Source organism: Ursus maritimus, unplaced genomic scaffold, assembly GCF_017311325.1.
Source record: "Ursus maritimus isolate PB19 unplaced genomic scaffold, ASM1731132v1 scaffold_2, whole genome shotgun sequence".
NCBI lineage: Eukaryota > Metazoa > Chordata > Mammalia > Carnivora > Ursidae > Ursus > Ursus maritimus.
The window spans coordinates 31631047-31645840 of record NW_024424452.1 but is presented as its reverse complement, the minus strand read 5'-3'; the positions used below and the strand labels follow the sequence as shown (position 1 = coordinate 31645840).

General features: G+C 50.8%; 1 long non-coding RNA gene across 1 annotated transcript in view; it reads left to right on the top strand.

Annotated features, from left to right (window-relative positions):
• Positions 1-14794, top strand: part of LOC103668588 — a 36859-nt gene that overhangs the window by 6681 nt on the left and 15384 nt on the right. The window lies entirely within an intron of this gene.

Here is a 14794-nt window from a genome sequence, read left to right as displayed (position 1 = left end):
CAGTTGAATTTTCGGGTGTTGAAGTGAGCGTCTGGAACTGTCAAAACCTGAGGATCGTCTGGGGAAGGCAGAATGCTCCATTACAAGGTGCCAGCTTACCCCCTCCTCTGTGCGGCACTTTGCAGTTGACAAAGACATTGATTTTGCACCTGTTGTCTCTGGGACCCGCAGTGTCTCTGTGATGTAAGCAGTTGCGTATTTTATGGTTCACTCCAGGGATGAGAAAACTGAGACCAGAGAGGTGATTCTGTGGAACGTTAGGACTTTTCTAGGTGATTACGTGGGGATGTTTGTATCTCCTCCCCCCTTTCACATCCTAATGGTGGGCCTGGGGCTCCTTCCAGGCGGGGAGGAGGTGTTGGCTGTGGTCTCAGGCTGGGGGCTCGCAGGGAGGACCCCTCTTTGTCACAGATTCGGGGCATCCCAGGGCTCCTCTCAGATGTCTCTTTCTTGCATGTATGCAAGAGTCAGCAGCCCCTGCCTCTGAGGCCCTTCACTTCCCTCCATGCCTCCTCACATCCCCTACTCCCCCCTTTCCTTAGTGGGGATCTGGGGGGGGTCATCCACCCCAACCCCTCCATGTGCCAGGCATAGTGCAGAGCATGTTATATCCATTTTAAACCTTACCCCATCCCCGACAGGAGGGGACTTTTCTATTTTGTAGATGGAAAGATTGGGACAGTGATAAAAGATGCCTGTACTTAACTGGATTAGAATCCATTTTGGTGCAGTAGGGGAACCAGGCTTACGGTTGGCTAGCTGGAATAGTTTCAGTGGGCTCTGGGGCATAGGGACTGCCCCCAGGTGTCTGGTACCCAGTCCCGGAGTGATTTGGGCCAGAGATGGTGGCCGGGAGGGAGTGTGAGCCTGAATAAAGAAGGTGGTTGGTGGATGGGGTCTGGACTGGCTGGTTTGCCTGTGGAATGTGTGCTTGAAGGCGACTCGTTTGCTACCTTTAGGAACCAGCTAACCCTGGGAGGGTCCATGCCTTCTGAATCAGCAAGGCTCCAAGATGTCAAAACATCAAAAATATAGAATTAAAAAAAAAAACATGATTAATACCAAGCCCTTCTTTTGAGTACAAGACCACATCCTTTCTCTTGCATCCATCCATCCTTGTCAGAGACAGGAGAGACTTCCTTGAGACCAAGAAGAAAGTAGCATCTTTTTTTTTTTTTTTTTTTTTGCCTATGAATAATTATTTCCACATTCCAGAGTGTCTGTGCTCTCTCACTTTCTGTCTGGTGTCCAACATGGCACCTCTCTTCACTGGGCCCAGACTGTATAGCTGTCGGGTCTCTGGTTAAAAAGCGTAGTGCACAGGCCAGGGGGCCATGACAATAGTAATGAACAGACAGAAGCGTATTCAAACCCTTGACTTGCTTGCTGCCTGTGTCTCTGGAGCCCAGGCTGGGAATACTGCAGTATTAACTCTTCCCGGCTGGCAGGCAGCAAGACTGTGGGAATCAGAGGCTTTCTCTGCCGGCTGCTTGGAGGTGAACTCCAGAGGCTCTGTCTGCCCTGCCGCGGTTCCCTGGGAACTTTCCCACGGAAGATTTGGCTGAGCACCAGAGAAAGGGCAGAGAGACCTAGATTTGAAATGGGAGCCTGTGTTGGGAGCCTCAGCACATTGCCGTCAGTCCTCATTCTGTGTGTGAGCCGCGGAGTAACAACGAGCATGATAGCTTACTCTTATGCAGCTCTTATCATGTGCTGAGCACTCTCCATGCATCATTTACTGAATTCTCACAGTGACTCTAGGCGGTAGGCATGATTATTGCCTCTGTTGTACAGAGGAGGAGACCAAGGTGTAGAGGGACGTAGGACATGTAAGTAGCAATTAACTGGTGGAGGTGTGATTAAAATTCAGGCAGGCAGTTGGGGGGGACCCAAGCTCTAAATGTCATTTAACAGATGAAGAGCCAAGACTGAAAGGTTAAGTAAGTGACTTATTATACGTGCTGTTGAAGTGAGCACAGCAAGTGACTTATTTCCTGAAGGTTCTTAGCCCTTAGAATCCCCCAGGGGTGATTTTGGGACATCTGGCAATGTCAGGAGAAATTGTGGTTGCCACCCAGGGTGGAGGATGAGGGATGCTATTGGGTGGAGGTCAGGGTGCCGCTAAGCGTCCTAGGTGTACAGGACAGTTTCCCACTGCAAAGAATGAGCCAGGCACAAATATTAAGAGTGCCAGGGTGGGTCACGTGCTTACAGCCAAGCTGGGACTTGCATTCTGGAACCCAGACCCCTAGCACGGGACTCATCATGTTACTCTGAGCGAAGGTGGTCGGTTGTTACCCTCTGCTTGTGCCAGTGCTGGTTATTGGCTGGTCATTGGCTCTCCACTCAGGAGAGAGCCTGTAACTCTCCCACAGGTACTCTCCTTCATCCCTTATGCTCCCAGTTCCTTGCTGGGGGTCTCTGTCACAGTGCTTATAACCTCGTCACAAACTCTCCCTTTGAGGGAGAGGCTGGATGATGATGGTGATGATATGGTGATGATGATGGTGATGCTGCTGCTGCTGATGGTGGTGATGATGGTAATGGTGGTGGTGATAGTGATGTTGATGGTGATGATGATGATGGTAATGATGGTGGTGGTGATGATCATGGTGGTGGTGGTCATGATGGTGGTGGTGATGATGGTGGTGGTGGTGATCGTGGTGGTGGTGGTGGTGATCGTGGTGGTGGTGATCGTGGTGGTGGTGGTGATCGTGGTGGTGGTGGTGATCGTGGTGGTGGTGGTGATCGTGGTGGTGGTGGTGATCGTGGTGGTGGTGGTGATCGTGGTGGTGGTGGTGATCGTGGTGGTGGTGGTGATCGTGGTGGTGGTGGTGATCGTGGTGGTGGTGGTGATCGTGGTGGTGGTGGTGATCGTGGTGGTGGTGGTGATCGTGGTGGTGGTGGTGATCGTGGTGGTGGTGGTGATCGTGGTGGTGGTGGTGATCGTGGTGGTGGTGGTGATCGTGGTGGTGGTGGTGATCGTGGTGGTGGTGGTGATCGTGGTGGTGGTGGTGATCGTGGTGGTGGTGGTGATCGTGGTGGTGGTGGTGGTGGTGGTGGTGATGATGATGGTGATGATGATGATGGTGATGATGATGATGGTGATGATGATGATGATGGTGATGATGATGGTAATGATGATGGTAATGATGGTGGTGGTGATCATGGTGGTGATGATGATGGTGATGATGATGATGGTGATGATGATGATGGTGATGATGATGATGATGGTGATGATGATGGTAATGATGATGGTAATGATGGTGGTGGTGATCATGGTGGTGATGATGATGGTGGTGGTGATGGTGGTGGTGATGATGATGGTGGTGGTGGTGATGATGATGCGTGGTGGTGATAGTGATGTTGATGGTGATGATGGTAATGGTGGTGGTGGTGATCATGGTGGTGGTGGTGATGATGGTGGTGGTGATGATGATTATGCTGGTGATGATAATGGTAATGATGATGGTGGTGGTGGTGATGGTGGTGGTGGTAATGGTGGTGGTGGTAATGGTGGTGATGATGATGCTATGATGAGTCTTCCTGGAAGTCGAGAGGGGGAGCATTTGAGGTGAGGATATAGATTGCAGATGGCTCTATCAAGGGAAAGCATAGCCCTCTGGGTTGTGGCTCAGGAGCTTTCCCCATATGTGATCTGTGTCCTTCTCTCACCTCAGACCAGTGAGACCTTACCTTTTACCTTAACTCAGGACTTTGTAGTCTGTCTTAAGCCAGTGGCAGCTGATGATAAAAGAGTACTTGGCACAGCCCAGGGGTTATGACCTGGAGAGCGACGTGTGTGAGTCTGGTTTAATTTTCTACCACATTAATATTAATAGGAGACAGTTGGCTCTGGGTGCAGTTGTGGGGGGGCACCCAAGGAACAAAGGCCGCTTATAGTTCAGGAAGTTGGGAGGACACAAGGAGCTTGGCTGGGACTCCACTTCCTCACTGCGGGCCTCAGGTTAACCCTGTGTGTACGATGGGGGGGCTGGTTTGGAAGATACTCCCCTCCCCCTGTCTGTTCTACTCTGACATTTTATATCAGTCCGGCCCCCCACCATCTACTATGTGGTCTTGGGGGATGAGTCATTATCAGGATGGAGGTTGGCTCCTTTTGGTGACAGGAACTCACCACCTTCTAGAATAGCCCCTTCTTTTGTAGCGCAGCTGTGAGCTTTGCCGTTGTTGACAATAATAGTAACAGTACTGTTTGTGGGATGCTGAGCACTTTGTGGCATGATTCCTCTTGGCCTCACAGCAGTGCCTTGTGGGAGGCATCATGAGGCCGAGAAAGTCAAGAAAGTGGCCCACGCTTGTGCTAGGAGGAAATAGCAGAGCCAGGACCTTCACCTCAGCTTGTTTGACTTCAAAGTCCTGGCATTTATCTAAATGAATTAACTGCAGGACACAGGTCCCCACATGGGTAACAGCTGGAGGGCAGGTAAGTCCCAGCATCCTTGGAGAATGGCATCGTCCCTGATGGGTGGCAGCAGAAGGATGGAGAAGGCAGGGCCTCAGTGCGATACTACTGAGTAACCCTGACTGAGCACCTGCTATGTGCCAGGTACTGTGCTAAGCACTCTATGCTCATTAGTACCATTTATTTCTCCAAGACCACCATGAGGCGGGTACCATTATTTATGCCCATCGTCTTGGCTGTCTGTGGCTGTGCTGATGAAAGTCACATGCTAAATGGCTTGAACAACACAAGTTTATTATCTTAGAGCTCTGGAGGTGAGAAGTCTCAAACATCTCACTGGACTAGAATCAAGGTGTCAGCAGGGCCGTGTTCCTTCTGGAGGCTCCAGGGGAGAATCTCTTTCTTCCCCTGCTTCTGGAGGCCACCTGCACTCCTTGGCCTGTAGCCCCTTCCTCCATCTTCAAAGCCAGCAGCATACCAGCCTCAAAGCTCTTTCATTTCTGACCTCAGCTTCTTTCTTCTCTGACTCTGAGCCTCCTGCTGCCTCCTAAGGACCCTGTGATTTCCCTGGGCCGTCGGGGAATCCAGGATACCCTCCCCATCTCAAGACCCTTAACTTAATCTTATCCATACAGTCTCTTTTGCCATCTGGGGTAATGTATTCACAGGTTCTGGGGATGAGGACATGGACACCTTGGGAGCCATGATTCTGTCTACCACACCCATTTTACAGGCGAGGAAACCCAGGCCCAGAGAGGTTAGGGGACTTGCTCAGAGCTGCACAGCCCATAGGCGGGGCTTGTAGGAGCCGGGGTTCTGACACAGGTGGTCTCATACCCAGCAATGTGTCCCCTACCTGGCATGTCACCACTGCTCCTGGGAAAGCTGTGTTCACAGAACGATACCTCCACCTGACCTTCCAAATGGGTGGGAAGAGGTGGATATTTCTGAATGGACACTCTGAAACTTGGCGGTATAATGGTGGCACCCCAGGACTGTTCATCTGGTTCATTCTGAAAATATTTACTGGGGCTCCTCCTGTCCAATAGACACAGGTCCCTGTTGCTGTGGCGTTTATAGTCTGGAGACGGGGACACTAGACCAAGAGCCAAGTAAATAAGGAAATCATCTCATCAGGCAGAGGTGATGAGTTTGGGGTGAGCACCTGGGTGACGGGTTGAGCCCTTCTGACGAGTGGGCTCTGTGAGGGGCCGGGGTGTGCCTTGCCTTCAGAAGCTCCCCGCCTACCCCACCCCCACCCTGCCGCCTGGCAGGGACCTGGGGGCCATTGCTGGGTCTTGACTCTTGTGAGCCACGTGGTTTTAGAAGCAGCAGGCACTTCTGACAGAGCCTAAGACTGATGCTCCCGTTTGTTTTGGAGAGAGCTGGAAGCTGCTGTGGTTTATAACTGTCAGCAGCTGCTGCTGTGTAGAATGGCTTTGCTGAGGCCACTGTTTCTGGGAAAAGGAGAAAAATGATGACATTTCCGATAGCCGCCTCCCCCTCTTCACCGAGGCCAGTGTTACGAACCCAGCGGCTGCCTCGAAGAGCTGGTACTTAATTACTTCTGACTTTGCAGATGATAAGAGAGAGAGGTTCAACATGAATGTGCATTGGGTCTGACCTCGTACAGAAATGTCTTCCTTTTCTAACAGGACCCTTTGGAAAAGGTTTGGGCTTTGGGGTCAAAGATACCTGAGTGTAAATCCTGGCTCTGAACAACTTCCGTGCCTCTCCGGGGCTCGGTGTTCTCCTCAACGGTGTAGGGAGGAGACTGCCCACCTCACATGGTGTGTGAAATGGCCAGTGTTGTGCTAGGGGAATACATGGGGGAGACAAAGTCTAATGCCAGAGACAGACAAAAAGAAGTGAATAAACATAGAAAACCAATGATTAAAAGGCACTCTTTGGGATAGCATGCACTGTGTTAGAGTCTGAGGGGGTGGGAACCTGCTCTTGCAAGGGAGGGTCAGGAGAGGTCTCTTTTATGAAGGGAGATTGGAGGTGAAACCTGGCTGTCATGGGAATACTGGGGAAAGGGAGACAGCACATGCAAAGGCCCTGGGGCTGGGAAGACATGAGCTTGTTCTAGTAACGGCTAAAAAGCAGTGAGTGAAGGAGACAGGACATAAGATGAGGCAGGAAAGGGAGGCAGGGAAGAGTCACACAGCGCCTTGTGGGATTTTAGAGTTTATTCTAAGTAGGAAGGCGTAGTACATTGAAGGGTTTAAGTGGGTGGAGTGTCTTGGCCAGAATTATGCTTTTATTTTATTTATTACTTTTTAAAAAAGATTTTTATTTATTTGACAGAGAGACACAGTGAGAGAGGGAACACAAGCAGAGGGAGTGAGAGAGGAAGAAGCAGACTTCCCGCTGAGCAGGGAGCCTGATGCGGGGCTCGATCCCAGGATCCTGGGATCATGACCTGAGCCGAAGGCAGATGCTTAACGATTGAGCCACCCAGGTGCTCCCAGAATTATGCTTTTAAAAGACCACTCTGGGGGCGCCTGGGTGGCAACAGCGGTTAAGCATCTGCCTTCGGCTCAGGGTGTGATCCCGGCGTTATGGGATCGAGCCCCACATCAGGCTCCTCTGCTATGAGCCTGCTTCTTCCTCTCCCAATCCCCCTGCTTGTGTTCCCTCTCTCACTGGCTGTCTTTATCTCTGTCGAATAAATAAATAAAATCTTTAAAAATAAAAAAATAAAAAAATAAAAGACCACTCTGGCTGCTGGGTATCTCATGGGTTGGAGGTGGGCAGTTGGGCACACGTCCTGTAGCCCAGGTGTGGGGTGTTGGTGGCTCGGGCTGGGCTGGAGGTGGACAGCAATGTTTCAGTTCAAGATGCAGGTATGTTTTAGATACAATCAGTAGGATTCAATGTCTGTTTGTGTACTGACTCTTTCCAATAACAGGCTGGTCTTGTTTTTATAATCCGCAGTCTTCAAAAGATACACGTCAGCCCTAAAAAAAATGCCAGTCTTCAGATCATGTCTCAGCAGCACTTTCTTTGTGACACAAATCACGGTTTCTCAGTCTTGGCACTCTTGTCATTTGGGTTTGGGTTCTTGTCTCTCGTGGGGACTGTCCTGGGCACTGTAGAAGGTTTAGCAGTGGCCCTGGCTGGGGTGGAGGCTGGATCCACAGCGGGCAAGCGAGGCTGGAGGCAGGGAGGCCCAGGTGTGGAGGAAGGAGCTCCCGCACCCCTGTGGTAGAGGCAGCTTGCCTGGGGGAATGGGGCTGCTCATTCATTCATTCCCTCATTCATTCCATGGCTCTTTACTGAGGATTGCTGTTCACCTGATGCTGTCCTAAGGCACCAGGCATGATGCTGTTTATAACCTAGTGGGATGAGACAGACGAACAAAACAAATATAGCAAAACAGCGACTGAACCATCGCGCACACCAGCCACCCCCAGAAATGCTGAGGCACGCTGGCAAGTTCTGTGAAGTAAATGAGGAGACGTGGAGGCGGACGGGAGTGAAGGGGACCGTCCTCCAGGTGGGGTAGCCAGGGGGCTCTCTGAGGTGGTAGCTTTCAAGCCAAGCCTATAGAAGGAGAAGGAGAAGGAGCTGCCCAGGGGATGGGTTATTCTACAGTGAAAGATCTCTCCAGCAAGAATGACTTGGGCTGCTCTAGAAGGAGTAGGGAGGCTGGAACTGGGGAGTGGAGGTGGGTGGGGACTTGTGGGCCAAGGCCAGGAAGTTGGTTTTTAGTCTAAGCACAAGGAGAAGCCGTTTGGAGAGTTTTAAGAGGAAGAGTGTTGTTGTCAGGTTTAGGAGTGGAAAGGTCTCTCTGGTGGTGCTGGGGGAGAAGGGACCATTCTCTAGGATGCCTGTAGGGACCTGGGGAGGTGGGGTCTGAGCCAGGGAGGAGGGCTTTGGTCTCCCATCAGGAGGGGTGGCCCCACCTTACCTTCCACGAGGCCGAAGGGCATCACCCTCAGACCCCAAAGCTGCTAGGAGATCAAACCTTCCCACCTCCAGGAAGTCAAAAGTAGGGGCTCAGACCCGGTGGGAGCCCCTGGAGACAGTACCCCCCCCCCATCTCCCAGCGGCAAAGTCACGTGGCGTCCTCTACCACCAACACATCTGCCTGCTGGAACCTTCCTTGCCGATTCTATTTCTGCTCCCCTTGGCAGCTCTGTGGAAATTAAAAGGCTATTTGCAGTGACTAATGTTGCTAATTCTGATCAAACAATTTAAAATTCATCCTTCGCCGAATCGGAGACCCGCTAGGGAACAGAATTAACACATCATTCGTGGCAATTTCTATGACGGTTGGTGGAAAACAAAAAAAGACATTAGAACTGGTCTTAATTCAAACCACTGCTCATTAAACTGCCTTCTCTATAATATCCCATCTTGATCCATATGATCGCTCCCCGTCTGCTCCCAGCTTAGTAACTGAGAGCAAGGACCGTGACAGGCGGGCTGCTGGCTCCAGACACTAGAAACTTGCCTGGAATCTGGTGGGGATGCAACCCCCCTCCACCCCACTCCTCTCCCTCTTCCTGCCCCAAGCCAGAGCCAGCTGCTTTTGAGCTATCCTGTCCTGAGACAGGATGTGTCTCCTGTGGCCAAAACTTAAAATTCAGGAAGCCAAGTATTAGAATTGAGCTTCCCTGTGTTCCCCAAACTTGAGTCCTTCACGTGCCACCTGTGCAACCATGACCATATCCATGTTCTTGTATTTCCTTGATTAAAGCCAACCCATTTAAAAATGTAATGAACATATGAATTTAATTTATACAAAATAATTTTATAACATAGATCATATATTAGTTTTTATAACAGATCTCCTATATTAATTCATATATTCATTGCATTTTAAACAGAGAACTTGAGAGCATTATTATAAATGGAAAGCCAATGTCACAAAAGAGAAATAAACACAAAGTGAAAAAATAGATACGATGTTTTAAAAACATTTGACAGTTGATTTTTTACCCCTTGGGCTATGTGTATATGTGTGTGTGTGTTAACATACACGTAAAACATGAGCAATTGAAGTGTAATTAAATACATATTTGCAAGCCTTTTGACCATTAGGTAAATACGAAAAAATAAAAAAATGAAGTGACAGTTAAAACATAAAAGCTTATATGTGAAACAACAAGAACAAAAATAAGTACAATGGGAAGAGAAACAAGGTCTTAGATTCTAGCTGGATACCTTTCCCAGTGAGGGACCCTTAGGGAAGCCAAGAGGAGGCAGAACACAGCCTCCTCTGGAGGATCAGGGAGGACTTCCTGGAGGAGGTGACCTATCATCCCAGCAGCTGTGTTTCTTTGGGGTCCTGAGGGAGGCCTTTCAGCCAGCAGAATCTTCAAAGATTTAATTGATTATTATTTTTTAATCTCAAATACCCATTACTGGCAGTTACCCAGTTCTGCCAGCCTTGGGCAGGTGTGTATGTAAACTGACATAGATTTTCTAAGCTCCACGATTATGATAATGTCTAGCCTTCTCGGTTTTGCCCTTCGCATCTCCATGGCAACCCACAAAACAAAAAAGGCAGGAGGAACCGATGTTTGATCTTATCTTGCCTGGGGCTTTGTCACATCCTTTGATATTCCCTGCGACCCAGCACCATCAGGAAGTTCAGCACTGTGTGTTGAATACCTGGGGTTACCTGGGATTTATTCCTTCCATGGTACTGATTCCTATCCAAGAGGTGCGGGGAATTAACTAGACATCGTAGAGCAATTAACTGGAAATCACAGGGAAGCCATGATGCAAATTGAGGCAGGTTGTATTTTCCAAAGATGCCTGCCACAGTGTCCCCTGGCCCACGCGAGTGCTAGAACCTTGCCAGCCCTGTCAAGAGTCTCTGTGCCCTCCTCGTGAACCTGGAACGGCCTGGTGGCTGTCTTGACCCACAGAGTACGGCAGAAGTGATGGTATACGACTGTGGGTCATAAAAATGCTCTGTGCATTCATCCGTGCCCGTGCTTGGAAACCAGCCACCATGCTGGGAGGAAGCCCAGCCATCGTATGGAGAGGCCCAGGTGAGGAGGAATGGATGTCCCCAGCTCCCAGCCCTGGCCCAGGTCCCAGCAGAGAGACAGCCCGTGCTTGCCAGTCAAGGGAGCCTGTCCCATTAATCTGCCTGCCCCAGTGGGTGCTGCACCTCACAGAGCTGAGCCGTTCCCACTGAACCCTACCCAGATGATGTAATTCTAAGTAAAAGAAAGAAATACTGTTGTTCGACGCCACTAAGTTCTGGAGTGGTTTGCAACTTGGCAATAGAGAATGCAAACCAGTGCGTGTCTCACAAGGGCTGTTGGCTTTGTGGAGGTACAAGACATGCTAGTTTTCTACCTGTCCACGTGCACTTCCAATTCTGTTTGGCTTTTTTTTTTTTTTAAAGATTTATTTATTTGAGAGAGAGCATGGATGGGTAGAGGGAGAGGGAGAAGCAGACTCTCCGCTGAGCATGAAGCCCAACTGGCGGGGGGGGGGGCTCCATCCCAGGACCCTGGGAACGTGACCTGAGCCAAACGCAGACACTTCACCGACTGAGCCTCCCAGGCGCCCCCAATTCTGTTTTTAAAATCAGACCTCCTCCTGATGCTCAGTGATAGTTCTCAACAGTGACAGCTAAGCAGAGGTTTGAAAAATGAGCTCAGCTAAAGAATGGGGAGCGACCTTGTGGGTGACAGGCTCTGCTGGGACAGAGGCACCAAGGGCAGGAGCACCGGAGCTGGAGGCAGTCGGGGGTTTCTGCAGGGTGAGGGGAGGGAACAGAGAAGCAGGGGGGGAGGATGCTCAGGTCGGCAGGGCCACAGCCTGGAGAACCTGCTGGGGATGATGGGGTCTTGGAACGTCACTTTGGTTCAGTGCGGCGAGGTCTGGAGCCCAGAGCCAAGCAAAATTCTTGAGACGTCTTCAGTGCACAATGGTGGTTTATTAAAGCGCGGGGACAGGACCCGTGGGCAGAAAGCTGCTGCCCCTGGGGTTGTGAGGGGTGGCTGAGTATATACTATGGGCTTGGGGGGAGGTAAGGAAAAAGGGAGGCTTCAAGAAAGAACTTTCGTATGCTAAGGATGACCTACAAGACACTGGAGGCCTGGCCATTTTCAGGTCAAGGTTGCTGACCCCTCTAGGAAGGCATTAACATAAGATAGCTGGGGCTTCGTGGAGGAACGTTACACTCTGCCAGCTTCAAGTATCTGTCCATGGGCTGCAGGTTATAAGGAGTTTTAATGGTATCTACATTTTCTTCTGGAAGCTGGGTTATTGATAGGAATGCTTTGTTCTTGTAGACTGCTAAGACATCTGTAAACTGAGGGAGACTCAGGTCTTGCAGGATTGTGATCTCTGCAAGTTAACAACTTGGTTTTCCTTTAGGGCAGCCAGGAGTGCCTAGGACTGTCACACACACATCCCATGGGGTGAGGGGGGGGAGGTTTGCTTGCAGGGTGTCAGCTTCTGCTTTGTCCTCAGCTTGCCTTCTGTGCCCTCATCAGGGATGCAGTTGATTCGAGGAACCGGTGACTTGCCCCCAGTCACACGGTAAACTCCCGTGGGTCTGGTTCCCAGTTCTGGGTCCTGTGCCCCCCAGCACAGAACCTGACCCACTGTTCTTGGTTGCAGTACAAACCGCCCTTGGGGGCAGTTCCCTTTAAGGCCCTGAAGGCTTGGAGTGAGAAAAGGAGGGAGGTCCTGCAGTGAGCGCCACAACTATGACCTTGAGCTCCAAGTTCAATTGTCGGCTTCCAGCTGTGGTGGCCAGCTGACACACAGCTAGTCCGGGTCTCAGTTTTCTCCTTTCAAGATGGGGGTGACGATGATAGCATGTACCTCACGGGACTGTTTTGCAGATGTCATGAATTCATTGACATCAAACATTTAGCACTTAGTAGGTGCTTAATAAATGCAGCTCTTTCAACTTTGGAGGTGGGGGTAGGAGACATTAGGTAGGGTGGACACAGTGAGTACAATCAAGCTTATAGATAAAAACCTGTGAATTGAGAAAATGATTTTCAGATCTCTCCGAGATGTCTTTTCATATTTTCGAGACGTTTCAGAGTTGAGATGAGGTGAACAATGGACTCTCCAGTAGGAAATGCAATCTCACGCTCACAAGAGACAGCCTGCCCTGTGGCAGGATGCTGTGCTTGATTATTTAATTGGGGTTACACAGTCTACGCAGCAGGGCCAAGACTTGCCTCTGGATCCCTGAGTGTCCCCAGGAGTGTGACCCCTGGGGAAATCTGTGCTTTTAGGCCCCTCTCTCAAAGGCTCCTTAATGGCCTTTCCATTGTCTCAGTTCTTTCTGCCTAAAAATGGAGGTGTGACTTGGAGTTCACACCCTGTGCAGAAGGGGAATGCTCCTTCACTGCCAGGAATAGAAACTAGGCCAGAAAAGTTTCTCTTACCTTCCAGGGGTTCTGCCATCACGGCAAGAATGACGGGAAGGGCTAGTAGGTGAGGAGGGGAGGAATGAATGAGTGAGAAGATGAGGTCATGAATGAATGGGTAAGCGGGTGAGTGAGTCAGCAACACCCATGAACCCCGGCTTTGCTGGTATTTTGCTTCAAGCCACCTCCCACTGTGGTCTGATTGGGTTTGAATATTCCCAAAAGCGGGGTGTGACGCAGGGGCTAGGGCACAGGTAGGTTGTTGGGGAAGTGACAGGGACAGGGTCTTAGAGCTGGTGAAAGGCTGCAGGCACGGGGCCATCTAGCTGGATTCTGGAAGAACTGCAGAACACAGCTTAGAACTGACTCACCAGAGGAGAGGGGTCAGGCGGGGATGTCTAGCCCCCTTCGTTCCCATCTCCCATCCGTAGAGGGTTGCCCCAGGTGTGGTCACTCTACCTCACGTCTGGGATGCATGGCTCTCCTTGGGCAGGGAGCAGAGCATCTCCGTGCACCCTCGAGGTAGGCTGTGGCTGGCAGCCCTCACAGCTTGGCTGATCCAGGTGGGCCCAGAGACAGTGGTGCAAGTCTCCATGAGCCCCAGCACGGGCATCTCTACTGCTGCCGTCTTATCTCCGCTCCGTGTCACCAGCTCCCTTCTCAATCCAGCAGCCTCATCATGGGATCATTCGATCATGGAAATCACACCCCCTTCTCTCTTGAGATAAAGGCAAAATTTCTTCAAAGAGCCTGCAAGGCCTCCCCTCTGCCTACCTCTCCTGCCTCAGGCTATGCCTGGCCTCTTCCTTGCTCCTGAAATTCGAACTATCCTGGACATTTTGCAAATCCATGCCCTTGCCATGCACACATCCTCAGGACCTTTGCATAGGCTCCTCCCTTTGTACCAAATGCTCTTTGGTCCAGTTCACTCCACTGTATCCTTGAGATCTCATTTCAAGCATCATTTCCTCAAGGAAGCCCCAGACCAGGTCTGATTCCCTTGTTACCTGCTCCGATCATACTTCTCCTTTCTAAGCCGAGTAATGGTTGGGATTTTAGTTTCATTCGTGTGATCCTTTGATTCACTCATGTCTCTCTTTGGGCCATGAGCCCCACGAAGGCGGGGAGTGTGTTTCTTTCTGCTTATTCCTGTCTCCCCAGTACACGTCCTGCGCCTGGCATACAGTAGACAGTCAATAAATGCCTGCTGAGTGAGTGTGCACAGCACTCCTCACTTACTCCTCCAGGTTTCTACTCTTGCCTGTTTGCCTGCAGGGCTCCAATCTGGCCATGCTTCTGGTCTTCCTTAGAAACAGCCTCATGGACAAGACGTGCTTCTTAAGCTCTCCTAAGAGTTTGCATGCGGGGCTTGCCACAGGGGGCCACGTGAAGAGCCCTGGTTATATAGTTAGAATTGTAGGTCCCCACGCTGTCACTCAGTGGCTGTGTGACACTGGGCAAGGGTCCAGCCCCTTTCCATGTGGGTTTCCTCATCTGTAAGACACGTGGGACTCCACTCGGGGCTGTTGATGCTGGAGCAGCCATCACAATGCCTGCACAGACCCTGCTGCCTCCCTTCCTGCCTCTTGCGCCATCGTGTTCCCAGGACCTTAGCCAGAGACAGGAGCGCAGAGGGTTGCTGGAGCTGGGGGAACGTGCTGGAGGATCTTAAGGGGGTTCTCTTTACACTCCCTCTCCCTGGCTATTGATTGCTGTAACACCTGCAATTTTTGCTTCTTAAAAAAAAAAAATCAATACTCCATTAGCTGACACCTTTCCTAGGCTGTCTAACGCAGGCCCCTGGGGGCGGGGGCGGGGACCCATCCCTGGGGCTGTAGGACCAGGACGGAGCCTTGGCTCTTTCAGAAGCAGCCACCTCTGGGGACACGAGGAGCTGATGGCTGCGTGGGACGTGGGATGTGTCATCCTGGCTGACCTCGGCCAGGAACTCTTGCCGCCATCAAGAAATAGCCATGGAAGGAAACCTTGGAAGGAATTCATT